This window comes from Podarcis vaucheri (genome assembly GCF_965113315.1).
Source record: "Podarcis vaucheri genome assembly, chromosome: 6".
In the NCBI taxonomy this organism is placed as follows: domain Eukaryota; kingdom Metazoa; phylum Chordata; class Lepidosauria; order Squamata; family Lacertidae; genus Podarcis; species Podarcis vaucheri.
The window spans coordinates 97,901,355-97,909,364 of NC_138764.1; the positions used below are offsets into that span (position 1 = coordinate 97,901,355).

Genomic DNA, 8,010 nt, shown 5'->3' on the forward strand with positions numbered 1-8,010 from the left:
CTGGAATGTGTTCTGCTTGGCTCGAGTGGGCAACATTCACTTTACAAAGTGTCCCAGCCTTGCATTTAGAGACCAACTTTAAGCGTAACCTCAGCGTGCCACAAAGTTTTGTGGCGTCAACCAACCTCACAGTGTTAATTTATGTCTAGAAGGGCTAAACATAGCTTCAGACCATTCCTGTATAAAGCACTTAAAGAGGCAAGCAGAGTTCACCCCATGGGCCGTGTGTGGACGCTGGTACAAGCTCTTCTCTGGTGTAAATGTAATTTGGCTGGTTTGTCGCTGCTCCTCAGACAGGAAGTTCTGTGGTAACGTTCTTGGTCCTCTTCCTTTTTGGGGGGTTTTCTGCTCATCACTCAGGGGGTGCAACATTGCGGTGACTCACAGATATGTATCGGTTGTATTTGACAGGCAGAACTTCCATATCGCCACACCTCAAAACATCATTTCTAACGGAAGCCATTCACATATTTAGCCTTGAGTCATTAAGCGAGGAACATGCATTTGTGGTGGATCAGCCTTTTTAGGCTTCTCTCTTGCAGCTGTTTTCTCTGTCATGTGTATTTTGCTCTTGGTGCTCCAAGTGGTTTCCCAGGCACTGTAACCCTCCCCAGGAAGTTCCCCATGGAAAGGAAGCTCTCTGGACTTGCTCTGTCTTAAAAGGAAGGCTGTCTACTGATGCCAAAAATGCACCATTCATTTAAAGCACATGGCTTTCCCCAAAGCATCCTGGGAGCAATAGTTGTTTTTTCAGGGTGCTGGGAGTTGTAGTTCTGAGAGTGGCAAACTACAGTTCCCAGGATTCTTGGAGGAAACAATGTGCTTTAAATGTGTACACAGTGGTTGGAGTTGGCACCCCATTCCCACCAGAAACTATTTTACTCTTTCTGTACCCCTGTGAGTTCACTCCCCGATGTGGGTGTGTGGCACCAGAATCAATTCTTTTTCAGGCCTGGACTGCGTGTACAGCTGTTTCTGGTGTGAGAAGAAGCACCGAGACAAAATCTTTCCTCATATTCATTTATGCCTTTTCCCTCCTCTGGGATTTAAGCTGTCTGGGAAGCAAGCCTTATGAGGAACAGTTGAGGGAATTGGGTATGTTTATCCTGGAAAAGAGAGGAGACTGAGAGGAGATGTGATAGCCATCTTCAAATATCTCAAGGGTGGTCACATGGAGGATGCAGCAAGCTTGTTTTCCATGCTCTGGAGGGTGGGACCTGAACCAATTGCAAGCAAGGAGATTTCAACTAAAGATCAGGAAGAGCTTTATGACAGTAAGAGCTGCTCAACAGAAGGAGATTCGCACAAGAGGTAGTAGAATCTCCTTCTTTGGAGGTTTTTAAGCAGAGGTTGGGTGGTTGTCTTATATCAGTGATGTCCAACAGGCCGATCGCAATCTACCGGTCGATCATGGAGCATCCCTGGTCAATCCTGGTCAATCGCGTGATCCTGACCCCTCCCCCCAAAAAGAAGCTCAACAACTCTGGGTAGATCACTGCCAGTTTTTTATAGTGGAACTAGATCACAGTCTCTTGGAAGTTGGACATCCCTGTTTTATATGATTTAGTTGAGACTGCTGCATTGTAATGCAGCTACTGAGACCCCTTTAAATTCCTGCGGCCCTTCCCCCTCCCCTTTAACCCTGCCCCCAACTTTCCATCAACACCAGGCCACTGGGTCTTGGAGGCACCATTTTAATTTCCCATAATGCCTTGAGACATCGTGAAACATTAAAATGGTATCTCCAAGATACTACTTAGTGCTGGTCAAAGGACTACTGTTGACCACTGTCACTGCTAAGTAAGCCCACCAAGAGACCCCACTGCATAGCTGTCAACGTTTTCCTTTTTTTTAAGGGAAATTCCCTTATTCCGAATAGGATTCCTCACAAGAAAAAGCCCCACTGACAGAGGACAGGGCCAGTCAAAAGACATTTTTCAGAGAGCCCCTTCCAACTAGGAGCTGACTTCAGCTCTTCAGCATGTGTGAAGTAAGCACCCATGAGATCTCATGAGTGTATGAGAGAGATCAGTTCATGGTGAGGAGTTCCATTTTCTGATGAGTGTAAAGGAACTTCTTCTTTCTCCCTTCCTCACAATATTTAGTAAGGGAGCCTGACGAGACTTGTATTTCACGGTGCCAAAGGCCACAGTCAATTTCAAAATGAGGGGAAATTGTGCCAAGCACAGTTTCAATGGGGATTCAAAACGGGGGGAGAAAATGAAGGCATGCTCCATTCTTCTAGCTTGCCCCCAAACTGCCAAAAGAGTGGGGTATTCTCTTGTTGTTGATTGCTTGAGTTTGCTTTAATTGGGATCAATTAATTTACATAATATGCCAAATCTTGGAGTACAACTTGTTGAGACTTGCATTTCTTCTGACTGCTGGGGTGGTGGTGGTATATTGAAATACTCCTCAATTAAGGAAATAATAATAATAATATGGCATGGCATGGCAAGGAGAAGGCTAGACTGAGCCCTTTCCCTTTGACCTGCTACTTTTGCATATGCGGGAAGCAAACAAAGATGCTTTGGGATTTCATCTTTGGGGGGGGCGGTCAGCGGTTGCTGGTAGGATGTAAGAGAAGACCTGGAGTCTATCCTGGACACCATTTCCAGGTCAAATAATCAGGTGTCAGGTGATGGGAAAAGCCCTCCAGCTTGAGACCCTGGAGAACAGCTGCCAGCCAGAGTAGACAATATCACACAACTCTGTTGATTGTATCAATCGACTAAAATCCCCCAGCTCAGATCTCCTGATGATGTACAAAACCATATTTTTTCTGGGTTTTTAAAACAGCAGAAAATCCTTCTTTGCACAACACACAGAGAAGGTACGGAATTCGTTGCGTGGCAAGTTCCCGCCTCCCCCTCAGAAATAAAGACACAGGACACCAGCATTTTAGGTTAATGGGTGAAAATTGGCCACAACTTTATTGGTTACAGGAATTGAGCGGTATTGGCTTAGGCATTGGTCCTAACCGACTATCTGGCTTCAGCCCGATTGCTTGAAGACCAGGAAGGGTTAACCACCAGTAGGGGGAGCCCTGCTGATGCACATCAACTAGGAAAAACCCGGGGTCACCGCTCGGGGGTGTGCCTTAGGCCCTCAGCTCCATATGCTTCGGACAGGGCCAAGCCCCCCAGAATCCTTCGATATTTGGGGGAGGTGGTGGCGTTTCCTCCCCCCTTCATCTACATGACAATACCCCTACCAATGCCTAACTGCCAATGCCGAGGAAGTTGTGACGATTTGCTATGAGGTAGGAGAAAAACCAAGTGGCTGGTGCCAATTTGCCAAGTGGAAAAATTCCTACCGGGCCCCTTGACGGCGACCAACCGAAGTCCATAGCAATGTCAGAGAGCCAAACCTAAAGGGTGGGAAGGGTGGGAAACCGGAGCAGCTGGAGTGAAGAAAGAGGAAAAGCCTCGGCCGCACCGGCCCTAAATAGTGCAGGCCACACCTCCTGGGCCAGCCGATTGGCTGGCAAGGGAGATGACGCAGTCGAGGATTCCCCCAGTCTCGCGGGGGCTGTGAGCCAGCCCCCACACACGTGGGGAGGGCGTGAAGCCCGCAACCCCACCTCCTCTCCAGCTCAGAAGTGGCTTTCTTGCGGGAGGCAGTGATGATCACCACCTGGATGGCTTTCAAAGAGGAGTAGACAAATTCATGGAAGAATAGGTAGTCCATATTTACTGATACTGATGCTCTCTCCACTGTCAGAGGCGCTATGCCTCTGAATAGCAGTCAGAAACCACAGGAGGTGAGAGCGATGTTGTGTTGAGGACAGGTCTCCTGTAAGCATCTGGCTGGCCACTGTGAGAACAGGGCGATGGACAGGATGAGACCCTAGCCTGAAACTGCAGGGCTCATATGTTTAGAATTTATACAGACTTCTCTCTGGACAATTTTGGATCCAAAAATATCTTCCCTATAGCAGGCTAATAATCTGACTTGCAACGTTTCTGCCTCCCGATATGCAATGAATGAAATTCTCCTCCCATGACTTTTTCCTCCCCGATCGCTCTTGTCTTCCCTCCCCAAGTGTTAAGCCCTTTGTTTATATTGTACATACAGCCCTGATAGCTTCATGTTACTTACTTTGCAATGGAAGAAGGGTGAGAGAAGGGGAAAGATTATCTGCCCGGCCCTGTCAGAGGATCCCACACAATGCCGCCGTCTCAAAACTCAAATGCTTAAACTTGAGAGTTGTTGTTTTTCACCCGCTTTCCACCAAAGTCTTTTCAGACTTGGCACTTCTGAGTCTGATCCCAATCCCTTTTCCCAGGGCTCGAAGAGAAGAACTACCATATTACGTAGCCACAACCTGCTTTTGTCCTACTGTTTTAAGATGGACACCTTTCTTTCAATGTACTGTAACGAAGGTTTGACTTACTGGTTGTGATTGTGCTTTGTCACCTATGCTGATGTTTCCACTGGGAAACATGTTTTTCTTTTTTAAAGAAAAAATGGATCTATGCAATGTCTGGCTTGCTGTACTCTGTAAAGAAACTGATTTTAGATACATGTAAAAAACAAAATCGGAATGGTCATGGTTTGTTCCCCGCCTCCCATTCACTAGGTATTCATGCTAAATGCCTGTCACAAACACAGGGGTGCCAGCTGGGAATAGGTGTGGATGAAAACTGCCATTTTCAGTTTCTACTCTTAAGTTTTGCTTGCCACATTTTTGCATTAGTTTGCCATTAAAAAAAAAAAGTTCTCACAAAAACCCACCAGCATTTTAATGTGCCTTTCTGCTAATATGAGGGCTATGCACCAAATAAGGCTGAGGTCCAGATCCCGAACTGAATTGCACTGATATGTCCCTATCTGGGCATTGGCTGGGGCAGGATTAACCGATAGCCACACAAAATGATGTACATATTTATGAGATTCTAAAAACATGCACAGAACCAATTGATGACACTTGATGCATCCGTTCCACTTCAGAAGCAAGACCAAGTGTTGAGAACTCCAGAATCTGGAGAGAAATTCAGATGAGGAGAATTTGTGATCCATTCCTAAATGGGCATGCTAAATCAGCCGCAGAGAAAATGGGTTTCTACCTACTTTCTTTTTGAAAGAATAACCTTTCTGCACTGATTCCATATGGCCACTAGGTGGTAGCAAAGACAAACACTTTCATCAAATTGGGTAACTGGGAGTTCATTCTTATTGGGAATAGAATTGTGGAAACATAAAGCAGAATGGATTAGAAAACTATTAAACAGCCCCCTGCCTCCATCCAAAACCATGGCCTACTGTCCATTGGATTTCCACATTAATCCACATGTGCAATCTCCAAGAGTCATTGCAGGGATGGGTTTCTTGTATCACATCAAGAGGATATTTCAAGATAACTCAAACAAGTGAGCCATGCCACATCTGTAAGGAAAGTGTTTGGACAAAATATTCAGTTGGTATATGAACATTTCCCAAGACCTGCTGGAGATTATTTGTATTCACCAGGAAATGTTGACAAGTCCCTCTTCAATTAAGGATTGTGTGCACATTCTCCATGCAGCCTGGGGAATGTGCAAATTACCGGTTGTTGTGCACTTTACTGCTCAACTTACATAATACATTAACACAGCTCCTTGCTTTTTGGACTCTATCTTGGCTGTGTTGACTGTCATTATGAGTACCTCCTGCAAAATGCAAAATGTTTGCATTCCCTCTAACATTTCTCAGATGAAAATAGGGATGTCTTATTCAACAACAACAACAACAATAGACTGCCCATCTCCAATATTTCTCCAGTGAATCTAGGGAAACCCAACCATTCCCTCCAACATTTATTCAATGAAAATAGGGATGTCCTAAAGAAAAGCTGGACATTCCGGTAAGAAATCAGAAACTGGGACGGCTTCTGTAAATCCAGGACTGTCCCTGGAAAATAGGGACATTTGTGGGGAGTCTGTGTCCGCATCATCAGAGACAGCGCCAAAGGTCAATGCATCTTCACGACCACTCCGGCCTGTCTCTCTTGCATACATGGGGGCAAAGTTGTTAGGTACACGTAGCCCTTCAGGAACTCACAGGAATCCACGGCAAACTTCATTTTCACTGAATGAAGAAGTGTGCATGCACACAAAAGCTTATACCAGAACAAACTTACTTGGTCTATAAGGTGCTACTATACCATTATTATTATTATTATTATTATTATTATTATTATTATTATTATTTCGACTGTGTCAGATGAACACCTACCTGAATCTAGATTCATTTTTACTGAGAGCAAAACAAGAAGTAAACTTTGTAGCAGCATAACGCTTATATCTGTTGGCCTCGCCCCACTCTGACTGTGGTATCCTCTGTATAAAATAAAATGGTGGCCCCACAGCTGATTATGAGGCTGCCATTTTGTTTGTTTTTTAACCCAGAAGCCCCCTCAAAATGTTCCTACTTCGTTACATAGCATGGTTCTATGACAGGGGTTACCAAAGCAGCACCTATTTATTTCTTGGCTCTTTTAGATGTGGCAGTAGTTTTGGGTTCTTTTGGGCCCCCAAAGCCACCATTTTGTATTATTCCATGCATGCACATATGCGGCAGCCATTTTGTGACTGGCACCCAGGCCACTTTCCCAGAATTCCGATGGGCCCATTGCCCCTGAAAGGTTTGTGACCCTTGTTCTATGGGGCTTGTGGGTAAAAAAAAAAGCAATGTAGCCACCAGGAGGAGAGCTCCAAAACGATGCTCCAGGTTGCATTTCATCCTCAGCTCTGACTCTGCCATTCCCTGAGCTGTCAAATTCACCGCCTGGTTCAGGTGCTGATGTCTTATATCAGTGGCACATCAACGCACAGGGTTAGGCTTTAAGGATTCTAGATGGACTTTAAGGCAGTGGTGGGGAGCCTACAGAGACCACATAACACCGGTCTTGAAAGACCTACATTGGCTTCCAGTAGGTTTCCGAGCACAATTCAAAGTGTTGGTGTTGACCTTTAAAGCCCTAAACGGCCTCAGTCCAGTATACCTGAAGGAGCGTCTCCACCCCCATCTTTCTGCCCGGATGCTGAGGTCCAGCGCCGAGGGCCTTCTGGCGTTTCCCTCACTGCGAGAAGCCAAGCTACAGGGAACCAGGCAGAGGGCCTTCTCGGTAGTGGCACCTGCCCTGTGGAACGCCCTCCCATCAGATGTCAAAGAGATAAACAACTACCCAACATTTAGAAGACATCTGAAGGCAACCTTGTTCGGGGAAGTTTTTAATGTGTGACATTTTAATGTATTTTTAATCTTTGTTGGAAGCTGCCCAGAGTGGCTGGGGTACAAATAATAAATTATTATTATTATTATTATTATTATTATTATTATTATTATTATAGGTGGATCTGGTGCAGAAAGCCTCTCTACCTAGCCTGCCAGTTCTTACTCATCACACCCACTGGGATTCAGCCCATTGGGGGTGGCTTACCAGCCTGCTTGAAAGGAACGCTTCCCTCCTCAACTCTTCCTCAATTAATTTAGATGGAAAACCTTCTTCCCTTGTTCTCTGACTCTGTGGATATGTTAATATTCAAAATCAGCACCTGAAGCTCAGCATTTCTGCAGCAGATCTCCAAATGAGTGATGGGTGAATTGCTGTCAGCTCTGATTGGAATCAGCTCGCTACTTATCTGCATTCTTGGAGAAGTTCCAGGCTGGGTGACAAGAAGCAGGTGGGAACAGTCCCTTTCCTGAGACTTCTCTTCCAGCTTCGCACATCGTAAGAGCGCAAGTCAAGCCCCGCTAGATCAGACGAAAGCCCCATCTGGTCCAGCATTTCTTCCAAGTGGTGTCTGCAAATACTAAAAAAAACTCCAAAAACAAACAGGTAGGAGTTTTAGCAAACAGAGCCCTTGAAAAGGCAGGCTGAATTCAAACTCCACACCCCCAGTGTCTCTCCTTCTCTGCCTTGTGATGTCTGCTGAGTCACATCCAGATAAAGACTGATTCATGTGGGATGTGATACATAAGTAGCAGTCAAGTACAACATTCCTTGTTTTCCTAGAGTGGACATGC

At 45.5% G+C, this 8,010-nt stretch overlaps 1 long non-coding RNA gene across 1 annotated transcript; it reads left to right on the plus strand.

Moving 5' to 3' along the window:
• The first annotated feature begins 3,199 nt into the window (after nt 1–3,199).
• On the plus strand, nt 3,200–4,541 carry LOC309535035. Its single transcript, XR_014220987.1, has 2 exons — nt 3,200–3,519; nt 3,682–4,541. It is a non-coding gene; the product is annotated as an uncharacterized lncRNA (long non-coding RNA).
• Nucleotides 4,542–8,010: the final 3,469 nt, after the last annotated feature.